The 26,436-nt window shown below is 45.9% G+C and overlaps 1 long non-coding RNA gene across 1 annotated transcript in view; it reads left to right on the top strand.

Annotated features, from left to right (window-relative positions):
* The window catches only part of LOC112977759, a 29,362-nt gene extending 4,294 nt beyond the window's left edge, over positions 1-25,068 (top strand). Inside the window, exons 5-6 of the long non-coding RNA XR_003257632.1 lie at positions 18,400-18,478; positions 24,688-25,068. This is a non-coding gene — a long non-coding RNA (uncharacterized LOC112977759). The remainder of the gene's footprint in view (positions 1-18,399; positions 18,479-24,687) is intronic.
* Positions 25,069-26,436: the final 1,368 nt, after the last annotated feature.

Genomic DNA, 26,436 nt, shown 5'->3' with positions numbered 1-26,436 from the left:
TCGGCTCTGCTCCTCAGGGCATTTCTTAAAGTGCAGTCTTGGAGCACAGTGTTTTTAAATTAAAGCATAAAAATAACCAAAGCAGTCTCAAAGTGAGTTGTAAGAGCTGGCAGAATGGCAGTCATAAATAGCGTTAAAACAGTCTGATAACAACATCCCGTTACAGAGGGAGAGTAAGCAATATTTTATAATGGTAAAATATCAAACTATTTCTTGTGACAACGCACTGATTTTCCCAAAAAGGAAACTGAGAACAAACTGCAGCAGTAACGCAGCATGTGTGAGCACAGACAGGGTATGACTATGACAGCATTTAATAAGTATCTGATCTCCGAAAGCTCGGCTGGGTGACCTTTAGCAGCGCTCAGGATTGTATGTCTGTTTAGGCTGTCATTAAACGAGACAGGCTTCCTCAAAATAAATATCACATACAAGTAATCGGAGCAGTTTTGAAGAACAAGGTTCCCAGCTAGCTAGTTAAGTAACTCTGAAAAGCTAGATAGCAGTAAGAAGCCCAACACAAAAATTTACTTTGGATAATACTGCTTTACTCCATGTTCAAGTTAATAGCTTGTTTTCCATGTCATGACTAATGCCGAGGCTGGTCCCATAGAAATCTGTTTAGTTCAAGCAGTCCAGGCTTTTCCCCATTTCCCGTGGGATACTGCATACGGAAGAGAATTTTGTCCTCCTTTGACTTTCAGTGCTTGGTGTGCTAAAGAACCGAGGACAGGATATGAACATCTTCAAGGCAAAATTAGATAACTGGAGTTGTCCTTAGGAGCGTGTATCCTCGCAGTCTAACTCATGCTGCGCGGGTGACTACGTGATCGCTGCCAGCTTTGCAGCTCTGCACGGGAGGGAGGCAGTGACTGCAGGGAACCAGACACGGGCGCACGAGGCTTCGTTCTCAACCCGCGGTTTAGGAGCTTGGTTGCTTCAATAGTGTCCCCTCTCCCAGCACTCTCAAACTAATCGTGGTGCTTGTCTCTCGCTGCTGGGTGAGTTATGAGCRGCATTTGAAATCTACTCTATAAAACAGAATAAGGAGAGTGACGAATTTTAAGGTAGCTAGAAGACTGACATTAACTACCCAGTAATTTTCTAGCTATGATCCATGAAGTACTTGTTGTTGATCCCCAGACAGATGGCTAGTCACATAGGATGGGCTTCTCCTCTTTATTTCCATCTGCTATATTTCATTAAGACAGCTAAAAATAAAAATATCCCTAATGTTATTTTTCCATGCAAGTTACTGCTACAGTGATTTGATGTGACTGTGAATAGAAGAGTTTCCAAGCGACAAGATATTCGTAATTAATTTGTGATCCTTGGCATGAAAAGCGACTGAGAACCCCTACACTAGACTCATTGTGAGTGCTACACTTACTTATAAGTATTATTTATCTAGAAGAGTGATTTCAAAAAAATTCTTGTGGAAAAGGGGATAAAAGAGGCTGTTCCCCCTTTGAGCAGAAGAAGTTACTGGTTTTAGGTTCTAACCAGTTGTAGATGGAGTCTACGAGATGGAGATGTAATCAAATAAATCCTTCAGGCATGAAGTCATTTCCCTCTGTGTAGCAGAAATACCTCCAGAAACAGCTTTTCTTCACCACTCCAGACCTCTTTTCAGTCAGCTCAGTGCCCAAAAGCTTCCTTAGGGGGTTTTCATGTTTTGGGGTTCATTTGGTTTGCTCTTCCATGGGTTTTGGGGCTCTATCTAATGTGTCTTTGTGCCTGGTGAAGCTGGGTTCTTGCACGTGCAGCTCTACCAGTTTCAGTGTTCAGCTCCTGATGTATTAAAATGTTCTCCAGGGAAGCTAAGTTCCCCTCTATCCAGACTGCAATTTATCCATTTTCTAAAAGGGACAAAAACATAAGTACTGATAATCTCTTCTAGTCCTTTTGTGCCTTTTCCACAAATCCTGTCAGAAGGACATGAACTCTCCCTTAGTTCATGATGAAGTTTCAGCACGTTTTAGAGGAAAGAGCTTTGAGAGGTGGCCCAAACACACAAAGTAAGTGCAGAAACAGCAAAGAGACAGCCCAGCAGTAGGAGCCTGTTGTGATGAGGAGCTCTAGGGACTTAGCTAACATTCACTCAATAGACTTTATGATGAAATCTGGGACTGTTGTCTTAGACCTTGGCTATTTTTATTCTTGACTACACAAGCCACTGCTATAGACCTTCTGATTGCTGATCACAGATGCTTATGAGAGAAGAAATATATTATTTTACCCTATTTTTAAATGTCTAAAGAAAGCACACTATTTTAAACAACGCAACTCAAAGCCATACCAGTACTGTGTCTCAGTGAAACTGCATACAACACAGACGAGAACCTTTGTTCTTACCCTGCCTTTATTAGCAGTAGCTTCTGCTTAGAAAAGCAAGTGATTTCCTCACCCTCTTGGCAATGTTCCCACGAGGAAATTCCTCCTCCTAAGCCATAGCGATGGAGCCAGTCATACAATCCCTCCTTTTGTTGGGTCACGCTGTTTTATCACTGCCAGGGCTCTGGCAGCTCACCCCAGCCCGTCACCCCAGGAGAACCTTTGGCACCGCTCTTGTGTCTGTTCTTCCTCCTCCAAGAGCATTTATTTGAGTTCCACCCTAGGATCACACTGACTTAGGCCCCAATTTAGTAAGGTATTTTATCACATGCTTAAGTGTAATTGACTCAGACCTTCACTCTGTTTTTAGCTTATCAGAAGCCTGGGTGGGTAAAGCCATCCTCTTACGTGCTCTCCACTCCCATGGAGGCTGGCCATCCCTGTTTTGAACAAAGACTGCAGGAGCCAAAAATTGAGCAGAAAGATAAGGAGGACTGCTGAACTGGACTCTGTCCAGCATGGTGGCACGTCTTTTAAGACCTAATTACCTTCACACAACACTGTGGATGTGTCAGCTCCACAGCTGTGACACCCTCCATGTTACTGGGTGCTTCTACCACAACTTGCTACTCTGATGCATAGTAATTCAACTTTGGGTAGGTTGTGCCTTACTCAAACTTTGGCTCAGATGTTAGGAGTTTTGCTTGCACTGAGTCCTGAATAAGAATTTCAGGACAAATCCTTAAACTTAGAAGCAGAGAATGTGGCTAAGGTGGGCAAAAAGCAAAGAGTGCCTTCAATGAATTATACAGCCCATCAATTTAGCTTCTAAATATTATGAAAGAAAGGTCCAGTAATACTAGTTTCGTTGTGTTATTCTGCTTAAACCACAGCGAAGTTGGATGCAGTAGCCCCTCATTTTCCCGCAAGGCCCCATCACATCAGCTTACGGCTTAATGATAATAGCCAAAGAAATGGAAAGGCACTATGGATTTCACTTAGCCACTTAAAACTTTACCTTCGAAGTCTGGTGTATTTAATTCAGACCATATAAAAATTCCAGTGGTGAAGGGTGGGGCAAAATGAATGTTAAATCAAGACTTTGTTTTTCTGAAACAGCTGAAATTAAGAAGAAGCTGAGTTGCAATGATCAGATTTCTCCTGTATGTCAGGAGTTCAATGTATCATCGGATTTCATGTCATGGGGCTGTTCTGTTCCTAATTGCAGCCAGCCGAGATTCTGCACATCAGTGGGTTTTTACTCTGGGCTCTTTCCATAGGATATATATTATAGTGAAAGTAGTAACTAAATCATTTTAAATGTATTTTTAAGAGTGAATCATTACCTTTCAATTCTACAACACGGCAGAAAATGAAATTAGATGCTGACTTACGTTTACATAAAGTATAAAACTCTATATTTAACTGGGTTGTCACTACAGCAAGTTTATTTTGCAAAAATTTAATATGACCATTAAGCTATAAACCTCTGGTAGCTACAATTTCAAATTTGAAGATATGTGAAACCTCATGGTGCCAAAGGAACCAAAAACCCTAAGAAACTTGATCCAAGGACTCAGGCCCCAACCCCAAGGAATGTCAACCTTGGGGGATGTGTGGAATATGGCTGAGCTGTGCTGAGCTCATGCAGTAGGTGACAAGGGGATGTGTGCAACCAGCACTCCACAGCACAAGTCCTGAGCGATCCCATTGCATAACTAAACGTAGTATTTATACATTTCAGGGAGAGAAGCTATTGCCACAACTGAGGTTGAAATAAATAAAACAGCTTAGCACTTACCCAATGATTGACGTCTTGTGTAATTTAAATTGGTCAGAGACATCCATGGTGGACTAGTGTAACCTCCTGTGGACAACCATTCATCAGCACAAGTAAATGAGACGCGAGTCTATTCGTTATTTGGCCAGCTGGCAAATACAAACAACAAAGCAGCAGCAACAACATAAAAATATGACAGAGAAGCATTGGCTGTTATGAAGGGATGATGTGGGGCATTGACTGAGAATCAGGTTGTGGTATCTCAAGCTAATCCAGTAGTCAGTGAAGATTAATTTATCAGTCCTAAGAAGACTGTTGCATAGTGTGTATCTTCTGCAGAGCACCTCTGACCGCTGCTCTGCTCTCTCAAGCTTTCAGAAACTCTGTCTCATGTGGTGAATAACTCTTAGAGAGGTTTTATCCTTCCTACATCCAGGGCAGACCATCCTGTGACCTCCAGTGCATTCTCTCTTCTAAACTTTTCCATGCTGAAAAGGTGCAGTTCACAAGTTTCAGTACATTCTGCTTTCCTTTCTTAGGAAGAATGAGGCTTTTGCTGATGCTAAAGGACAGCTTTGAGATGTAGGCATTGCCTCAGGTTGGAAAATAGTGCCAGCCAAAAGGAGCTGAGCTAGACAGAGGACACTTCTGTATTCCAAGGATGCTACGAATTTCTCTTAAAGCCAAGAAACCTGAAACTGCAGTGGCAAGGCAGACTTCCTCTTGCGATGGAGTTGAGGCAGGCTAATTTTAGTCTCCATGCACTATGCAAATTATCATTCTGTAGTCAAGTTTATTTTTTTAAAGTGCTGACTGGCAAACGCACTGCAGGGCACGGGCTCTTCACACGTGTCTTAAAGGGTTTGCAGTCGGTGTTAGAAAATCACTGAAAATACTGAGACGCTTCTCTTCCTGGCTTTCTCAATGCAAGAACACCTGCGTGGTATTGATCTGCTGGAAGTCTGTGCTAGCAGGTTAGAAGTGGAAGACCTATTTCAGAGGCATTTGAATGTCTAGTGCCCAGTTATATTCCACCTGAAAGCAATGTTTGATATATATTGTGGCATCTCTTTTGCTTTGTGAACTTGCAAACCAGGCTCAGCTGGTCAGTGGAGTTTCAGTCTTTGCCTGCTGTGTTTCAGATGAAGGGTATGCGTGCTCGAAGGGGCCCTGCTAGAAGGCATGCTCTCAATAGGGATGGCTTATATGGCTTGTTCAGATCACGTATTCACGTTCTAGCTGGCCAAAGTTAGCTCTTAGTGTTTTTTGGGAATGTATTTTTCATTCTACATGTAATTCTTCTTTTTCCTTGAAAACTCCCCTGAGAAGCTGTACACAATTGTCCCACCGGAGATGATGGGAGTTCTGGTGTGGACTTTCATGGTAGCTGGGCCACAGCCAACATATATGTAGATAAGGGAAACAGATCACTATTGTTTTTTAGATGTATTCTCCAAATATTTGGCATATTCACAGAGCTCACTTTTAACTAGGATTGATCTGGCTTCTTAGGAAAGAAGTATTTCTTAAAAAAATTATTAGAGTGTGATTCATGATGCTCAGTTAAAAGCTAGAGGCGGATACAGAGAATGCAGTGCAGCAGCAGCAAGGCAGAATAGGGTTCCAGGAAGCACAAGCCTTAGCACTGACAGTAAATTGTTACATTTCTCTCTAATATTAGAAAGATTTAGTGTGCAGCGTTCCTAACTGCAGATCATCTGATAACTTTCATAATGTTTCTATCACAAGTCATAGTCTGGCTTAATTGTTCTTTGTATTTAAAAGAAACAATTCCCCATTATTTCTTATCAACATGTCATAGACAGCTTCAGAAACTTCCCTTTCTTAACTTTAAGAATAACCACTTCCAAGTTTGATGTCTTACCCATAACCTCATGGCATTTACCCCTCCAAGCAGGTCTGCCTGGAACTTAGTTCAGAAGGGAAATTCRAATCCTAACTCAAAATGTGGCAGGTGAGTAAAAGGAGAAACTGGTTTTCAATTCTTTCACTCTGTATTATTATTTAAACAGTACTCCTGTGTTCTGTGGCTGATCTTGAATCTTTAACATAAGTGCTTAGGATCTGGGGCTTGAACCACATGAGTAATCAGAATTTCTCCTTGAAATCTGCCATGGGCTGTAAGGGTGACTTTGAGAAAAGCAATGTGCATAGCAAAATACAATTTAGATCTGGATGCTGCTGTGAAATATCCCATTGCATTCAGGACACGGAAGGAGACTGCCACTGTACTTCTCCTAACGCAGCGAGCTACTGCATTATGTATTCATTTTCATTTAAGTGAAGAATCTGCCTATTCTGTAAAGTCCAGCAAAGCTTAGACAAAGATACTATCAAGTTTAAAATAAATAACTGTTGGACTGTACATAATGTGTGTGGCAGCTCCCCAGCCATTAAAAGGGTGGGACTGGAGAAAATATCTTTTCCATTCTAAAACCATGGGACAATCCAAGTGAAACACAACACGCTTCCTTTGGGAGAAACGCGAGGAATTCAGGCCCTCGCCTGGCCGCTGGATGTCACTGGTTCTTCGCAGGAGTAGCGGGCGCAGCCTCCCGTTCAGGCGGGAGGCGGCAGCTGCAGAAGAGGGCYATTTGGGGTGTCTGAAGTACACACTGACGAAAACGATCCACCTGCTTAAGTCACAGGATCTTCCCAAAATCTGTCACAGTGGAAGTGGCGGTAGGGTCCCAAATCTAAGACCAGGGAGCAATAAAGCAGTGCGTTTGTCCTGCTCGGCGTTTCACCCGGACAAGCGGATGCGCTCACCTTCCAGAGGCTGCCCTCTATTTTCACACATTTTCTGTGTCATTTCATCGCCCCTTAGCCTCATATTAAGTCTGACCTTTCTACTGCACTTGACTGGGGAAAGATAATTGCCTGCTTTGCTTTCTTTGGCGTAATACATCAATGTACGTGGCAGATAGATAAGTGCATCTGAAAAACATGGTTGTGTGTGAGAGTAGGAGAGGAAAAGTAACTTTGAGCAGGTCRGGATCCACTTGAAGACCCGCCAGACCGGCCTGAGAGCAAATATATTTTTCAAGCTGGGTATGTAACTCCCATCGGCTTCCATGAAGACTCAGGCTATGGACAGATTGCAGAAAATCTCCTTTTGCTGAGAACAGCAGCGAGAGGCTTCAGGTCCCCATCCCACCCTGCTGCAATATGGCCCTGCACAAGCACTGCGACGCTTCGGCGATTTATGAGGTTGCAAAGACTCTGTAAGTTAGGAAGGAAGAAAAGGAGCGTTTCAGGTTAGATACAGGGGCTAGAGACGGCCCTAAATACGCTGCTGCGTAGCCCTCGGGACAGAACTAGGCTGTGCGTTATACGAAATAAACGTCAGCCAACAGGAGTTTCAATACCAAAGCGCAGGCGTGAGGCGTCGTGGCTTTCCCGGGATAACTGGTTTTGAAACAACAATAACCTCACGCAAACAGCTTTGTTAGAGCACCGTTGCGGAAACTTCAGGGACCTCTTCCAGCAGGTGCAGCCGCAGAGTACGCGCGGATAGCGTGGATTTGCTCTGCGGGCTACAAGGCATCGGTTGCGGTAATACCGTGGCAGGTCTGAAACGGTCGCCAAGCTAATGCAGCGGTCAAGGCGTGGGGACATCGCGCGGCTGCAGCTTGGGTCGAGCTCGAAATGTCTTTCGGCTGGCCTCCGGCTGTGGCTGTTTTCCATGTCGGAAGCAGAAGAAGCGAGGCTGCTCCGTGCTCGGTGTCGGTACCCCGGCTCATTCGCGTTGCTCCTCCTAGCCCCTCGGTACGACGCGGGGCCGTACGGTGGAGGTGCAGGCGGATATCCACGCGGATACGCTCTGCTGGGCTGGGGCTGGAAACCGACTGAATTAAGGTGCAGAAAATGCCTGGGTGTCAGAGCTGGGTTTCTTCATTTTACTCCTGCCGAAGCTCTAGCTAATGCTGAAGTGGTTAAAGAATCAGCCTGAGCTAACTTGGTGCAAAAGCGTCATCTAATGAAAACAAAGGCAGCTTCGCTAAAACTGGTTTGAAAATGCTCATTAATTAAACTCACAAATTTGCATAGGTGGGGGCTTGCTAATACTCTTCTCCCCCTCTTCTACCTAATTATGACTAATTATTTGTCTAATTACGAGGTAATTGTGTGGCTTTGGGATCACTGATTACAGATGCACTTCCTCCGCTCGTTGTCTCGCATGAATACGAGCAGCAAACACAAGTGCTCTGCTGGGATGTGCCACTACTCTTCCCGGCTACAGTCTTGACCTTAAAAAAAGAGAAAATGAAAAAAGTGAGTAAGCTGAGCTATGTATAGTTGAGCTAATTATTTTGATATGATATGACAGCACTAGAGTCTGTTTCCCTTCATTCAATTAATTTCAATGGAAAGAGCATTAAATACTATGTTAACAGTATTTGTTAGCTACAACGCAAACCCTTGCTTAATGTTTTAACGTGCAGGATTTTGCAGTGCAGCACAGCATGTGGGGGGGCACAACGCTGTGTCGTATTTTTGGTTGATGTAGGGGAAGTTGCAATCTGAGTAGCAGAAATGGGATTGCTGTTGTTAATGAAAAAATCCTCTCTTTGGTGAGAAGGCAGCAAGTTTACGCAAACTACCAAATAAAACTGCGCAGGTCAAAGCTCAGATCTCCTCTAGGGCTCTTAGTGGCGTCCAAGGAGTTTTTAGCAGCTAAAGCRTTATTATTCGCAGATGGAGAAACTGAGGCAGAAGCAATCTAGCTTGGCAAAGGTTGCAAAGYAGGTAGGTGGCCGGGGTGACAGTCCTGACTTGTCTCTGATCGGTTCAGAGAAGGTGGATTTATAGCGTACTTTGGCCCTCTCTTTCCTGCCTTTGTGCCATTCCCGTGCACGAATTCTGGGCGCGAGACCTGCTGGGCAGCAAACGGGACCAGGGAAGCGGTGGGGACAGAGCGGGCTGCCACCGCGTGTTTCTTGTTACCCGTYACTGAAGCTCCTGCACCAGAAAACCCCCCCAGGGAACCTCGATGCATTTTCTCAGTCTCGGGAAAGTAACTAATAGCACCTATCCCTGGTCTCTGCTTTGGAGCTGGAAAAGAAACTATTTTCTTAATCTTTAAAATTTTGGGATTAAAAAAACACAGAATAGATCTTCGCCTTTAATCAATACACAGATTGAAGTCTTAAACTCTTGTGAGTTAGTTTTGGGGGAAGAACACTTCACTGCAGAGTTCTTTAAAGCTCCGGTCTTGCTTCCCTTCCAAGGCTTAAAAAATGCCTTTTCTTTCCTGCTCCTTGCGTCCGCAGGGTGCTCTGTAGCTTGYGCTTCTCCATGACCACAGAACTTGTGCCAGAGGATATGCCAGGTATTACAGAGCTTTCTTCACCCTTGCAAAAGGGGAAAAACACACACTCCCTCCCCCTTTCAAGGCTTTGATCAGGTCTATGAAACCTGTGTGCTTCTCCAGTCGCTTTTTGTGACCTTTCRAGCTCTCAGAAAGCAGGTGCTGTTTGTGAAGCCTTTACGTGACTGTCACTTTGTTTCCATTTTATYTATCTTTTTTAAGCATGTGGGTCAGGCAGCTGCAGGTACAGTGCAATATTCATGAGAGGCTCTGATTTATGCAGGCATAAAGCTGTGCAGCGGGATTACAGGGTACTGAATGTTATATGCAGTTTTAATTTCTTTTTATGACCATAGGATACAGGCAGAGTTTCTCGAATATGGAATTTATGAGAGCCTCATTCATGCAGGTTTTAAAGGGGCCCTGTATCTGCGCCTTGCAAAGGAAGAGGAGCAGTAAATGGTATAGTCGCTCCTGCAGAATGCAGATGGCTGTTAAGACCCGATGCTACGCAGAATGAATGGGGCTAGTGAGACTGCTTGCCAATCGCCAGCTAACAAAAGTGTATATAAAAGCATGGGTAGGATAATCGGGTTGATACCTAAACGGCCTCTGCACGTGGAATCCGGACAGTTCTCGGCATCAATGCTGTCCCAGCCGTCCTGAGTCAGGTGCCTGTTACAGAGGCACCGAGAAATTCGGTGAAATATTTAGACCCCAAAACCTTCAGAGCAGGGGCTCTCTGTGCAGGACAGCGCCCAGAGCCAACCCGAGGGCTCCCAAAGGCTGCCGTAACGCAAACTAAAATAACAGAGGAGTCTGGGGCAAGTTCAGAGATTCAGTCTGGCTCTTCTAACTTCCAGCCCGGCGCTTTATTCCAGCGGCCACAGCTCCTTCTTGTGCTGACCTAATTTTTCATTTCATATCGAACCCTGGAAGCCCAGAGCAGGAGCTCTTTGCTTGCAGGAGAAACGGGGTGCGCCTCCCCGCTCACCTAGCACGGCCATCTAGCTGCAATTTGCATTGTAGATTATGAAACAGGGTTGCATACGATTTGGGTTATTAAATGCAGTAATACGGCCCAGCAACATAACGTGCATGTCTAACGCGGTGACTTAGGCAGCCCTCTCCCGCCTCCGGGAGCCCTCGAGTGGCACACATCGATTTACGTGTAATTTCATCCTCCGAAACGCGGCCGCTTTGGGGAGGGAGAGGATTCTGCAATAAGTCGTGCACGTTTTTGTGGTGGATCCGAAGCCGTCAGTGCATTTGGAAGCCTGGCAGCAGGTTTCTGATCACAGATGCCTGCTAAGCGTCGGTTCGAAACACCGAGCCTGGTCGCTTTGTGCCCCGCGCCCGCTCCTGGGAGAGGGCGAGGGAATCCCTTCCGCTTTCCACCAGCAAAAGGAGAAGCCGTTTCCCGGTCAGACGGCTCGGAGCAAGGCCTCTGCCGCGCTCGGGGCTCTCGCTGCGCTGGGAGGACTCGGGGCACGTCCAACCCGCGCGCACGCGGAGCAAACGCCGCTCGCCTCCCCGCCGCGGGCGCCTGGAGTGCCCGTTTCCGCGGAAGGGGTGTGCTTTCCGCTCGGTCTGCGCTCTCCCCTGCCACCAGGAAAACAAAAAGGCACCGCTAACATCTGTTCTTTTCTCCTCCTACGTGCGGGCTCGTTCTCGGCTCTCTATTAAACCCCTTCCCACGCAGAGGCGTAGGCAGGCTTATGCGCATACATCTCGGCGTACGGTTTTTCCCGTCCCTCGGGAGCTACATTTGCAACGGTGCCTGGTGAGGGTTTATTTTTGGGCTTCGCCAAGGCTTTGGTTAACGGGCTTCTCAGTCTCTGTCCGCACCTACTCTTGCAGCGCTCAGACCGTGTGATGTGCAATGGCAGGTCTGACATGGAAGCTTATGGAGACACCGGGAGTGGGTGGGAATGGCTGAGGCAACGTATGCAGAAATTTCGTATTGCTAAGCTACGCTCAGGTGCATTCGCTCCTACCAGGAGGGGTTACTAAGGAAACAAGGAGCTGGCTTCCGAAAAAGCAGGCATCTCTAACGAGCAACAAAAGCTATACTTGTCCTTCAACTCTTATGCGACAGGGTCAGTTCTTTGGTCTCCTGTAATTGCAAAGAGGCTGATTGCTAGGTCTGCCACGACCCTCTTGCCCCAGCCCCGTCCCTGGGCCCCGCGGCAGCGTGCCAAGCATTTACCATAAAGCGCACGCGATCTGAGTCATTCCTTCTTCTGGCAACAGAAATAGGAGAATCCATCTGGGCTCGTTCCATCCTTAAAACCTTGCCATGTTTTGCAGTTTGCACTTCTCCTCCCCTGACTGGAATGGGTTTGCTCCTACCGAAGCTGGCATGGCTTGTGTTGCAACAMGAAAAATCCCCATCAAAATAAATTTTGCGGAAAAGTTTAATCCGAGAGGTTCAAAGCAAAGCAGCGACGGCTGGCGCGCGGAAAGCGGTGCAGAAAAATTGCTCGGCTTTTTCCCACCGCTTGAACAGGGCCCGGGGGCCGGCAAATGGTTCGGCAGCCGGCGGGCTTGCACGGGCGGCCGGTGTCAGCGCCGCGGTCGCGCTGCTGATCAATGGAAACGAGTGATTGACCCCATCAGCGATAGCAATTGCCCTTGGAAACGCAGCGAGAGGATTGATTGCCAGGCATTAATAGCYATGTCAAGAGTACCTACTTCGTAATATCGGAACAGAAAGGATTTTAAGATATAGCACTACTTTGTAAAGAAAAGTAGATCTTCGGAACTGATAAATCGGATCTAAATACCTAAAACAATTTGGAAAATGCTGGAAAAGAAACATGAATAGGGGCAACATCATTATGAAGGAACACCTCAAAAAGGAAGTATAATCACCGAGTAAAGCTCTCCAGTATAGAAGCAAAGAAAAAGAAACAACAAAAAAACCTGTATTTGCTGAATAGAGTGTTTAGTTTGGGGGGATATGACATAATTGTGTATTTTCCCACCATTCAGAAAGTACAATTTCTTGAGTTATCATAAGGAACACTTGCTCATTTAAAAAAAAAATAAAAATCTAAGCTAGCAAACTTAATGCATTTTGYGGTATGATTTAACTTGCTGGCATCCAGAGTATTTAATTCAAACAAAGAAAAAGTTCAAAGAGAATGGTTCAGTTTATCTTAGCGTATAATATTTTTTCCTGTGAACACAGAAAAATACAAACAGCAGTTTACGTTGTTCTTTTTGATACATTTACGGTCCTGCTAGATTACAGCCACGCGACCCCAAGCATGTGAACTTCTGTTAGWCTTTTGACTTTGCTATCAAGCAGTTTAAAAAAAAACCCGATGCGTTTGGGATGAGTTGCAGAAGGAAGGAGAAGTTTGTCATAGGCAGACGTTTTCCCGCTCCTGCTGTCCTTTGCGTGCAAATGGCAGTGTGGATGCAGTGACAGGAGAGGAGACGCTTGTAGCAATATATTGATTTCTCACCCCAAAGGGGCAGGTGACTTCTTTGACTGCTCCCCCTGAGAGCGTCCGTACGATACCTGGTGATGACGAACGTCGCGTGTCCAGCTGCGACGGTTTCTGGTGATATCAAAGGCGTGTGTGAACCAGCTCAGTGTCTTCTAGAAGGAGCAGTGTTTTTCCTATGGAAAATAACAGATTTTACCTGAAAATCCAAATGTTGCTCCAATGAGGACTGGATATAAAGCTACTTTCAAAGAAATAGGAGGCCTCATCCAGAGCCCCTTGAAATCTGTGAAAAATCCCAGGAGCAGTTACAACTTAGCTTATTCTTGCAGGAGCAAAAACTATCTTTATACAGCTGCATTTATCCCAGGCGCTGCACTCCTTTAGGTATCTGTTTCAAATACAACATTTCCAAGGCAGGGCAGGAGCGAGCGGCTCAGTCCTGGGCCGAAAAATAACATAAATTCTTTGATAGGAAGTTTCATGGTTTTCTTTAGTATCCTATACACTGCTTTTTAGGAAGTGTTTTTAAATCACCTGAAATACAGTTATACAATAATTCCAGCAGTCAGAGCCCAACCCAAAATAACATTATTTTTACAGTTTTAAACGAGAATGAAAAATCTCCCAAGTAAGGTTTACACTGAACAGTGATTTTTTTTATTTTTTTTATTTTAATTTTTTTAGATTTTATGATGCTGTTTTAAAAATGTAAGCATTTAGACAGTAAGCACGGTCAGAGGTTCAAATGTAGTAGGTCCTCCATAATTTAGTTGTACTAAAATGTGAAAATACTGCCATAAATAGCCCTGCCTGATGCCTGATCCCAGGGCAGGTAGTGGCAGCTCCAGGCGCCCCGTGCTGACATCTGCTTTGGGAAGCGCCCCCGAACTCCTGCTGGGTTCGCGGCGTGCTCAGGAGGAGCCACCGGTGGGAATATTTTGGGGATGAGCTGGGATTCCCTCTGCGAGCCTGAACGGCACAAGCAGTCTCGCTACTTCGGATGACTTCTAGGTCGCGGAGCACAACCCTGGGCCATCCGTATCCCCGTTACTGGTCATCCTTCAGCGGCAGCTCAGCGTTACCCAGGTTGAAGGCCGTCAATTATAGAGAAATTTAGACCAGTTTGTGCTTGGAACRTAACCGGAGTTTGCACTGGTTCCGTTCACATCGCTCGCCAAAAGTAGGCACAGCTAGAACGTAGCCCGGCTTAAGTCTAAAGCGGTGGCGAAAAGGTGCAAAATACCAAAGTGACTGTGCAACCTGCTTGTCCRAATACAGCCCACGTAAGCCAGGTCTCGCTGGCCGCCTTGGCTTCTCAAACGGGCAGCTCCAACGCCCCAACTGCGAGGAAGCGCCGTCTGCAAGTGTGCCRCGCTTGCAGCGCTCAGCTAGCAAGAAACGAGGGCTGCGTACGCTGTACCTTCAGCGAGGAGCTAACGCTTGAATGAGGGATGCGGATGAGGGAGCAGAATTCCTGCCCTTCCTTCTTCAAACTTCTAAAAGTTTAAAATTAAAAAAAAAAAAAATTGTCCCTGGGCATTGACAGAGCCGCAAGAAGCGTTTTAAAACCAAAGCAAAACTTCTAAGCCTCGAAGAACTGCCGGCAGGGAGAAAAAGCTGCCGCCTGCCGTTATTCCTGTCCTCAGGGTGAGGGTTTCGCCTTTCCTTCCTGCCGAGCAGCACGCACCCACCCCACCGGCTGCCCGCCGCAAGACTTCCCCGCTYGTGGGCTCGCGCCGCGCAACGCGTGCGCCCGGGAACGCGGATCCTACGGCCCAAACCCTGGAAGCCGCCCACGAGCTCTTCAAGGCCGTTTGGGGGATATTTCACTTCTCCATTTACCCAAAGGCTGGAGTTATTTTATGCAAATGTCAGAGTTGTTTTGCTTCTGCTGTGGTGAAGGCACCGCTTAAACGTCACGATTTGCCCAGAATTTGTTTATCGGATTTGGATGCCGAAGGCTACGTTGTTCGGGAAGGGGCTCCAGCGGGTGCCTTTACCGGAGCCCTGACGCTCAGGTTGTCCTCTACAGGAGGGGATGCGAGGGATGGGTGGCGCGTCCCAAAATAAGCCAGCACGTCTCTCAAAAGCTTTTCCGTAAGGCTGCGTCTTCAAAATGGGATTTTCCTGCGGTGGCGAATGCGAACGTGTACTTAAGCAATTTGTTCTATTAGTAGAGTGGACAAGTACTGTTAATAAGTAAATAAGTAGGACCGCCACGAGTATTTAAGTAGCTGCGAGCACAGGCCTCCCTTTTGCTTGCCTTCTGCAGACCCCTGCCCTGCCGGAGGCGGCTGTGGGCACCGGGAATTTTAAAGCCAACACTGGGAAACCCCAATGTGGAGCAGACTTTGCAGTTTGCATTCCCCAAGCATCTCCACAAACAAGCATTTGTGGATTTATGCCACTCCAAAAATGGAACAGAAACGCACTGTGCAGTTCAGGGATAGCGACTGCAAACCTGCTCTTTTTTTTTTTTTAAGCCTTTAAATATTTACAACAAATTGCTCATGAATGAATTATACACTATTCATTTTCATTGTTATTCTAATATGATTTCAAAAACAAATTTGGAGAAAAAGGTCTGTTGGTAGACAGTTTACGATGAGGAAAACAACTAGATCAGCTGCACTRGTACTTGAGATTTATTTGGGCAATTACAGTTAATAGGAAACGCAAGTCTTCTAKAGAAATACCGTTTGCTTCTTGAGCTGCTGAGGAACGCTGCATGGATCATAAATGATAACAAGGCAGCGTGTGTTCGGGCAGCTATTTGGCCGGCRGTTTGTTTTTCCGGATGCCCTTTTCCCCTGAATTCCTCAGGTACGCGCCCGCCGCCTGTTCCCGCTGTCTCGCTCTCTGGCACACGTACTGGGAGACGCCGGGCGCAAAGTCCCGGAGCTCCRGGGCTCGGGAGGCGGCAGGAGGCGCCGCTGTGGGGTCGGCCGCGGCCTGGAGCCGCCACGTCTCCCTTCGTTCCAGGTCACCGAGTTTTTGCCTGCAAGCTCCGAATCTGCCCGAATTTCTTTGAAATGCTGCCAGCCTGGCCTAAAAGTCTAAGCCAGCAGGAAATCTGCTCTGGATGAAAGTCTGGGAGAGGGGTCCACTCTGTAAACTGTGTATTGCATGCGCTTAAATAACTTTATTTGCAGTAACTTGAACATTCAAGATGTGTTTAAAAAAAAAAAAAAGGCAAGGGGAAGATTTGTAAAGCACAACTCTATTTTATTATAAACGTTGTCTAAGTTTGATGGTTATTTTGCATTAGGAGGTCTGCGAATGTGCAGTTCTCACTTAATCCGATCTTTTCTGGGCCGGTTAAAGCCCTCTCTGCCTGTTTGAGCAAACAGGCAAAGCGGAGACGGGAGCRGGAAGGAATTACGGGCCCGGAGCCGGGCTGCTGGGGACGTTCGCCGCCAGCCCCGTGCGGGAGAGGTCCCGGCAAGCCAGACAACCTGCTTTCCAGCCTGACGAAGGGCAAGCGTGCGAGGCTGAGCCTGCCTGGCCTCGCGGCAGYGCTTGCGGCACGAGCAAGGAAACGTCAGGGGAAAGCATCGTAGGAGACCAGGTCTGGCCGTCTGCAGCATCCTTCATCCACGTGCAAACGCTAAACCAGCACTCGCCAACGTGTCTTCTTAAAACCCGCTGCYGGCTTGTGCAGTTTAAGTATTTCCTCAGGTCTTTTTTGTTGTTGTTTTCCTTTCTCCAAAGGTTTTCTTTAGCTTTCTCCTGGCTTTCTTTAACTGTATTTTCTGAGCATGTGTTCAAATTGGGTGTTGGTGAAAGATGCCTTGCTTAAGACGACTGAGGTTTGAGTAGCACTCAGGTCCCCGTTCAGCAGAAAGTGCAAGCGCTTGATTGCTTCAGTTTAATTTTCAGGGCAGTTAAGCACACACCTAAAGCYAGGCATGTCCTTAAGTCCACCTCTGCTCAGCGAAGCATTTAAACACGTGCTTAGCTTTCACCACAGAGACCATAGGTTTTTAGCACGTGCTTAAACACTGCGCAGAGCTGGAACCTGCACCGCTCTGGCAGATGATTACCTTTACCAGCACTGCTGCACCTGTAATACTGCTAAAAACAGTGCAAAGATTCCTCTGAATTATCCTAGTGACCGTGGAGCAAGTGCGGCATGGGCCGTCCCGCATCATCCTCCCCAGCTCTCGGCTGCAGAGATGTTCCCGGGGCAGCGACAGGAGACAGTGTCTGCAGGCGACTCCAGCTTTGCGGTGGCACCGTCTCCCTGCTCCCTGTCTGGATAATGTGCCGCAYGGGGAGTGTTGGTCCCTGCCTGAAGCCTGTAGGTGTTACTGAAATGCAGATAATAAATGGCTCGCGCGAGGCTCCACGAGCCCCTTCCCGCTGCGCTGGACACGTCCGAGCCAGCAGGAGCCACGTGAGCCGCTGCTCCCTTTGCTGGGTTTAGCTGCTGGTGGGAACCTCTAAGCTACCTGCCTGTTTTAAGGCTTGGAGTGTGTCTGTCACCTGTGTGCTTAAGCCTAGGGCACATTCAGACTGAACATGTTTTCTTGGCAGAGTTTGGCAGGCTGTCAAAACAGGCAGCAGATTTGGGCTGAAACTGCTGCAATTCCAGCATAAAGCAGGCGGGTTGGTATCTGCGTGGTTTCCTGCGAGATCACCTCTTCGCTTCCTGGGTGTCTCGTACACTGAGTTCCTCTGAAATGTGTGGGACTGGCAACACTCAGACTCTCAGGCCACTGCAGCCTGGAAAACAGAAAGTTTCAGATGCCCGGTTGAGCCAGAAATTAGTATTTTCTGGGGTTCAACAGCTTCCAAAATCCAAATTTGGAAAATTCGCCATGCAAAATGTTGATGCAGAATTGCCCCGTGAAGCAGGTTGTTTAATAGCTACCTTGAACATGGTAACACTGGCTGGAACGGGTGACACCATCCCACGCATTATTATTGGGACCTCAGTAACTGTGATGGTAACCATGTGCTTCAGGCACCGCCACCCATGTAAGCAGGCACTCGCCACCCATGGGTAAATAAAGATTTCCTTCTTTATTAAAAAAAATCTCTTTAATAGCAGCATGCCCAACACAAATGGCACCAAGCAGCCCTCCTGCCATCTGCTCCCATGCCGCAGCTTCGTGGCGCGGCTGAGCGCTGCCCGTGCTGCCTCCCGTCCTGCCCTCGGAAACCACAGGACCATCTCATCCCATTCGCCCCGTTTCAGCAACTTACAGCAAACGCTGCTGGAGGCAAAGCGTTCTCCTCCACATGCTGAGGGCTGGATCCAAGGCTTGATATTCCTCCCACAATAATAACTTTACTATTGTTGAAGGAGAGCTGGAAGAGTGTTTCCCTGCACAAACTTGCATATTAATAACAAGATTAGACAGAGTTGCAAGCAAAACATGAACAGTTATAATTTTGTAGATTTTTCTCCCCCTCTCCTACTTGCCTTTCACTGTGTCTTGCTCTCCGCCACTTTTTTAACTCCTTCCCCCCTGAAATTTGATCTTCCACAGCACATCAAGAGATTCCCTCCCCACCATCTCCCAGAGGCTCCCGAGCCCAACAGCAGCCAACACCAAACCGAGATGAAATGTAAGTGTTCCAGTTGTACTTTGGGTTCATTCCCTGGCACTTTGGATAAAACCTCCATTTCTGGTGGAAGGCTTCTCCCGAGTCCCTCAAAGAAAAGCTGCTGATCATCTCGCAGTTCTGACACCAAAGGGCTGAGGGTTGGGAAAGAAGAAGGAAGGATAAATGGATAAAAACAATCAATGCTGGTGTTCAGATGGGGATGATCCAAGCAGTGTCCAAACCACAAGAAAGATCCGATCCATCCCCGGCTGTGCAGCTGAACCTCATCCTTATGATGGGACAAAGCAAAAGTCTAGATCCAAGTATCTCTGAAGTTTTGGGATTCAGGAATCTGCCGTGGTTGTTCAAGATGCATCTCCTCTTCTGTCTAGTCCCGTATTGTTTGCCTTGGCTGTGGAGCTCTATCAGGATAGACTCCCTGCTAAGGCACAGGGGACTTTTAACAAATCATATTTTTTTTCAGAATATATTGCTTCCCTGCAAAGCTGTTGGCTATTTCTTTTTTTTTTTTTTAAGTCCTAAAAAAAAAAAAAGTTGTTTGTGGTGCTAACGGTATGGAATGAGCTAAAGCTTTATGCCATTTTTAGCGTTCTTGGAACAGAGAGAATTGGAGGAACTGAAAATATATGCTTAATCGCCCCCAGGAAAGACTGCCATAATATTTTGGGTTGCATAAGCAAACTAAATTGGAAATCTGGAATCTATTCAAGACCTTTTGATCAGGGAGCTTTGCAAGTGCAGAAAAGTAAAAACACAGACAGATGGGGATTAGAGTTGAGCATCAGGAGAATAATTTCCTCTTTTAATTTCAGTTCCGCCAACATATAAAAAGCATTAACAATCCAGTTACGTAACTTGTGTCAGAGCCCAGCTATACCGCGCAGCAATGCTCGGTGTAATTAAGCCATTACGCTATGTTCGCTGCATGGAGGTAGGAGTCACTTTGCACAAGCGAATGAGCCCCCTTCAGAAACCTGGACAAATGTCTGGGCCAAAATTAGAACCAGTGATCCAGGCTAATAGGAGTTGCAGGGGGCTCAGAGAAAATTGAAGCCTGTTCTGAGACACCGCTGAGTTYACAAAATCCAATTGCCAATCACTTGCAAACCCCAATCCACCCTATTTTGTCTGTCTCTGTTACTAAATCAGCTCCGGTGGAGGAAGGAAGTTTAGGCTGAGGAGCAAGCGTAGATATTCTTGCTGATTGCTTGACTTTGGGAGCAACAGTCCATAGGATGCTCTGTGTTACTCTAATAGTCTGCTCTTTGGGAGAAGGCAGCACACACTTGCAGACTGGCAATAGCCCCCCAGCTTTGGGACTGCAAAGGCTGGCAGAGCAGCTGAGACTGCTGTTCCTGCCCGTTTTCCTCTTCCTCTTCTCAGGGGATATGTTTGCACATAGTGACTTGATGCAGAGTGAAGTGAAAAAATACTTAGAAGAGGGTCTAAGAGAGGGTCTCAGGACCTCTTACATATCGGGGTCAGCTAACTGGCCACAACTCCTGACCAGTTTTTGAAGAGCCACTGATATGCCAGAATATCTATATTATGAACTGTTTGCCCACTGGGATGCTGGTGTCTGCAGCCTTTAAGTAAGAGCCACTTCTGCTAGGGAGCTGCTTTTTTTGCAAGCAGACTTAACTGCGGTTACTTTTGCTTGCGTGACACTGCTTTTACATGAAGCTAAGGAGGAACAGGACTGAAATTTCAGACCAGTTCTGCTTTAGTCTGTTACAATTAATATCTCGCATAGCAAGGCAGTTTTACTTTTGGCATCGGTTTATGATACTCTGCATAAGCAAGAGCTAAGAGCAGCCTTGATAAAGTCCCTGCAGAGCTTCCCGAAACCTAGAGAGCTGCCCGGGGGGAATTCCTCCTGCCTTGAGAAATCCCAGGTTGGCCAAGACACACTGCCGGAGCTCGCAGAGCCCAGCCCCTGCTCTGGCCTGTTGCGGGAGGGATATGGCTGGGAAGTCCCTGCCTCCTGGCCAGCCCTGGCTGCTGAGCAGTGTCTGAGGGCAACCAGTAACTTGTGCAGCTCAGAGCCGCCTGAAGCCTGCTGTTTTCGGCAGCACGCGTTGGCCTCAGGATCTGGGAACGGATYGTGGCTTTTCCTGCTGAATGGTTGCATGAGTGCGGAGTCCAGCCATTCATGAGACCTGGGGACTGCGGTTATTTTTGTACCACAACAAGAAGTTAGTCATCTGTGAGTGTTAGTCTCCAGGCTAACTTGCCACAATAAATAAATAAAAATAAGACAGAAGCATGAAAAAATTAGTTTTACACGACTGGCACGTCATTTCCATTCAAATGGGTTATACTGTAGGTRCACATGAGATCACAGACTACTATTTAAAGTGGAATCCTCTACTTACATAAATGTCTGATTATGCAACTGTCATGGAAACCAGAGATGACAAAGATGTATTAGACTAGTTTGTCCATGTCCTCAGAGTGCAGGATTGCTCCTTCTCGCTCAAGATTTAAAGAAATGATCAGTGACTGCTGGATGCCTACTTTGAGAAGAAATGATTTACAGAAAGAGCTGAGCTGTCACTTTTCTAAAGGTGATTAGCATTGGAAACTCAAGAATAGAAGTGCCTGAAGTCACTGGTCACATTTGACGAGCCTCACCGCAGCGTTTAGTTCGGCCCTGTGCTTATATGTTCAGAGTAATATTGCTTTCATTACTTAAAATATGTGCCAGAGTCTTAAAGGACATTTTTTTCTAGTGTTCTGCCTGACCTCTCTTTAATTTTCATCCCCTAACTCTGTTGTCTTTCCAAATAATAATCCATCTTTCTCTGGTTTTGCACCCTGCCAACACATCCTTCATCTGCTGTTGTTGCTTAGCCAAGCTATACAAGTTTAGCTCTTTTTAATCTTTTCTCATAGGTCAGTCCTTCTAGCCACACTCATTTTTGCTGCTACAAAGCGAAATCAGTGGAGATTAGTATTTTAATCTTCTTTCCCTGTTTAAAGAAACCCCAGGAACTGCATACATTGAATGGTTTTCCTGTGATTTTAAATTAAAAAGTTTTAAAATATATATACTTATTTCTCTCTGCTTTCATCTCTAATTCCTCTTTGTCATTGATTCATCTGCTCTTCTGCCTTTTTAGAAAATGACTTTTTTTTTTTTAAACCAAATTTAACTTCAGTTTGATTTCCTATCATGAACAGAGTAAAATTGTTATGTTATAAACTGCATGGTTTAGTCTCACCCATGCTAACCAGCATGGCTAATTCAGCAGAATTAATCTGAGCCGGTGTAAAACCAAACCCTCTGTCTGGATTGTTCAGCCCAGCTAGAGACTTGGGATCTGTAGAGGCATAACGTCAAAAGGATTTATACTGCCAGTAGTATCTACCCTCACTTATGTAAACAGTTTTTTTTTTTTTTATTGCATTTTTCCACTGGCTAGAAATGTATTGGTTGCTTTCATTTTCCTTCTAGTTGGCCTCCTCCCTCTCTCACTTAATCTCAATGGTCATTGAGCTCAAACTCTTGCTTTTGCCCCTTGTCCAATTCAGATGTATAATTGTCATATGCATCTTTGGTTCTTAAGACCTATTTAGGACCATGTTTTAAAGAGTTTAAACAGTAGACGTTTTTTATCTGTAGCGGGGCCTTATTCAGGGTCATAATGGTAAACAAATTTAGGCTCCATCAGATGCCAGCAAGGAAATAGCTTTCAGAGTTAGGGTCCCTTCCCCGACGGGAGGTCCCAGACCCAACACGCACCCATTTATTGACAGTCAATGCCAACAGGAAAGCTGCTACCACTCTCACACAATATGGAGAGAAGCAGATTCCTGATGAGCAGGAACTCAAAATACAGGCGGGTTTTGCGTTGAACCATTGCATCAGGCGTACAAGCTAATTCTGGTCTCGCTGAAGTCATTTGAAAAACTCTTCTAGTGCGGGCACGGTTCCCGCTGGCAGTTCTGCCAAGGCACCTCGGTGCTAACCTACAACACCTCTCCTATCTCCCGTTACAGCGCCGGCCTATCTTTAGCCGAGCCGGGGCTGCCAGTTGAGCTGAATTGTTCCATTATGCGGTGGCTTCGCAATGTGGGAAAGTGCTCTGGGGGCCCACGCTCCAAACGAGAGGAGAGTTACTGAGTCTCCAGGGCCAACTCAGTCATCGATTTTTTTCTTTTCTTTTCTTTTCCTGAGGCTGCTGATACAGGGAGCAATTAGAGTGGTGATTTTTTTTTTTTGTGATATGGATCTCAACTGATTATGAAGCTGACGGATGCTTGCTTATTCCACGCAAAGCCCCACTGTGGGGCAATGTTTCCCAGCTGCTACTGAGCTGAGACAGATTTGACCCTGGAGATGAAAATTCAGATAGTAATGTCTCATCCAGTATATCCTCCCATCAGTGAGAAGACAATGAAATGTAGTACTTACTTGATGATTTATGAGACAAAAGTGCTCCAAATATTCATCTTAAATCATGGCAATAGGACTACATATAGGCAAGCAGAGTTTTTTTAAGAACAGGTCAGGTGAGTTCCAACCTCTTCTCCAAGTTCTTAAGACAAACTCTTAAAAGTAAGCCTCTGCTTCATTGCGCTTCTTAAAAGAATAAGCTATCCCAGACAGAATCTATCATGTCCCCTCCTCATTACTCTGTAGCAGTTGCCCACATTGCTGCTATCCTCTCTTCCAAGAATAGATATATTTCCACAGCAATGATCCCTGAATTTCATATGTAAGAGTCTTTGAGATCCTTCTAAATAATTTCAGCATGAGGTAYTGTTTGGAAGCTAAAAATCAAAGGCAGGAGGACGAGCATATTTAATAAGATGGAAAAGGCTTTCGGCAAAATGAGAACCACATTGAAGGATTTGGGAGTTTTTCCCCRTATGGATTCTGAAAGGGGTCGAAGGTTCATTGTATGCTGGCAAGCACACAGATGCTGTGTACTCAGCATAGGCAGTAATTAGATCTCCTCTTTCTAAATTATGTTATCAGGAAACATCTATATTGTTTGCATGGGTCTAGATTACGCTCTGAGAATAGAATGTTCTCTGCATAAAGAGTGTGGTTGTATTAAATCAATGCGAATGCACTCAGAAACATCAATTAAAGGTAATACGATTCTTTACCACAATATCAGGGAGCTAGGATAGTCTGAAATTCCTGTTTTCCCAACCTTGCCTTTCTCCCTAGGAAAGTAGCAAAGCAGAACTACTCAGAAATTCATAAGGTTTAAAAATAAAATACTTGTCTCCTCTCATCCTCTTCTTTGCTCTGTTTTTTTTACTCTGTGCCATTTGCCAGCTTAGTCTGTGAACATAATGTTTTCCTTCAGATCTCAAACTTCTGCTGGGTTAAGGTGTCACCTTTCCACAAGCATTCATTAGCTGGGTACCTTGATACTGGGGTGTCCGCTTCGAGATACCTGCAGTTTGCTCTTCTGAGATGCCAAGAGCCCATTGCTTCTTCCAGTGTCAGTGGGAGTTAAGGTTCCCCAGGTTTTTTAAGAATAAAGGGTTTTTTCTGCTGAAAATCAGGTCCCAGGCTCCTTCAGAGCAGCAGCTAGAAATTTCAGATTTTTCAAGGTTAACCGATACCTCTGAATATAAAATAGCAAAGCAAATCAGTGATAGAGGTGGGAACAGAACACAGGTCTTATGACTTCCTAGTATTTAATACCTGGTGCTCATTTACAGACGGGTTAGCAATCTGGCCACGTTTGGACATGATTAGTAAGTGACAGCTACGTGAATGCCGTCAACGCATTCTCTGTCGGTCCCAGTGATTTTCTGTTATTGAGGAAAACGGGAAATTAATGCGAATCTTCCTTCAGTCTATTAATTCTGTGCCTTCTTCACAGAATTTAAATCAAACATGAAATCCGAGTCTGGACGGGAACCTCCCCTGGGCTCAGTGTGCAGGGGTCTTGTCCAGGCCCATTTGTTACCTACGTGACACTCATCTATCCTGATGGCTGTAATAGTGATAGGTGGAAAATCTCCCCCTACCTACTTAGAAGAAGAAGGGCCTTATGTGGAATTTCTAAGCTTTTTCAGCTGAGTTAATTATTCAGGAAATGGTATTTTTCATTTCTCTGTAAGAAATACAGGCGAGCAGATTCCATTCATAACTCCAATACCAAATACCGTTAGSACCTTTGGTTTTAGTGGCTTATTTTATTAATATTAAGGTGTTTTTTAATGCTTTTTTTCCCCTTCAGGCAGAAAGTGCTGCCTTTTCGTCACAGCCGCTATAATGAATTGCAGTATACAAAGCCGGTCACACAATACGCAGCAGCAGCAGCGCGGAGCGAGAATCTTTGGGAAGAGTTTCCATAGAAACACTGACGTCCTCCTGGCTAACAGGACATTGAGTTCCTTCAAAGGGAGGTATGGTTTTTTAAAGGAGCAGTGAGATGGCAGGAYGCCAAGCCAGCAGAGCTATGACTCTGCATCTCCCAGCAGAACAGGATTTTAGCCGGTGGGAGAAAAATAACCCAATTACCCTGGCGTTATAAAAATGTATGATTTGACGGTTGCTTCTAAATGTTACTGTATATATCCCGGTAAATAATTAAACTGCTGACCACAGAGCAAATGAGAGCAGAGAGCCAAAATCCTAAATACCCAAGGCTGTGCAGGAGCTGCCTCTAAACCTTGTCAGGTTTGGTCACAGACTCCATCCCCAGAAGCCTAAAATTCAGCCCTAACTGACAAGACGCAGACTTAAACCTCTTAGGGACGACCGAGGTGGCACCCCGGCGACACACACCCTCCCCTTCCCTGCTCGTCTTGGAAGGACACAAGTGTTTTGCTAATGCTCTCGCTCAGTGTTTTAAACAGATTCATGTCTACCCGGCTAAATAGTGGCAGAACGGCTCTGTCTGGAATTGGCTGTTTCTAGAAGGAAAACAGTCAGAGGAAATGTTTTTGCCAGAAATGTTGGAAATCATACAAAACAAAAATGAATCGTGCAAAAGAATTTACCACCAAACGCTCTCTGGTGTTTTCGTTCATGCTCACAAAATGCTTTGCTTCAGCGCAAGCCCCCGATAAGATTAGGAAAGGTGGTGGCCATCCCTTCCCGGAACGCGCGTGGCCGACCCCGATGCCCGATCCAAGGGCTGGTGAAGTTGATTGGAGCCTTTCCACCAGCTCCGGGGGCTTTGGCTCAGGACCCGGGAGCTAACATGCCTGATCCTCAGCGTGAAAAAGAGAGCAGCCATCTGAGAGAAGCTCGCTGGTCTCGGCACTAACAGCTTCCTCAGGCTCCGTTACTCAGGGCTAGGTATCTCTGTCGGCATTCAGACAAGGCTCTGGTGCAGCCCAGCACATCTCTGTTAGGGCGCTATGTGCGTCACCCTCCCGAATACCTGAGCATCTCSCAGGGGTAAGTTACACGAGGTGAGCAGCACCTATTACGGCTCTTTTTCTGTTTCTCTGTGGCGCTGGTATTGCAGGGGTGACTCTTTGTTTGCACAGATAATCTCTGTGGTAGGTATTTTATTTTGGGGCAGCAAGCGTATGGGAGGGGGTGTTGCACTGGGACACTGCAGAGTTTTGAGGGAGCTTTGCTACCTGCAGCAGTGAGCAGCACGGTCTTGAACCRGCTCCATCCCCTGCACAAGTGAGCTTGTGTTATTCAATGCAATTTTGCATACTTCYGGTTTTGCGTGCACAGCTTAAATTCTCCTCAGCCCAATTACCAGAAATACAGAGCATCTGCAACTCCATCACAGTTTAATGGGAGCTTCAGATACTCTGCACCTTTGAAAATCAGCTCCAGAGAGTCTTAAATTAGGCACCCAAAGGCAAAATACTCTTGGGAGGATGCTGACCTTAATCACTTGTCCTTTGCAATTCTCAGAAAATGTGGCTATTTATACCGCTGTTGTTACAATACTGAAAACTATATGATGAAAGTTAAATTGTTTCAGCTCTATATGGTTATGATGCTATTTGAAGCTCTT

This window comes from Apteryx rowi, unplaced genomic scaffold (genome assembly GCF_003343035.1).
Source record: "Apteryx rowi isolate R43461 unplaced genomic scaffold, aptRow1 scaffold_86, whole genome shotgun sequence".
NCBI classification, from domain to species: domain Eukaryota; kingdom Metazoa; phylum Chordata; class Aves; order Apterygiformes; family Apterygidae; genus Apteryx; species Apteryx rowi.
Note: the sequence above shows the minus strand (reverse complement) of the source record. Positions and strands in the feature narration are given on the sequence as shown.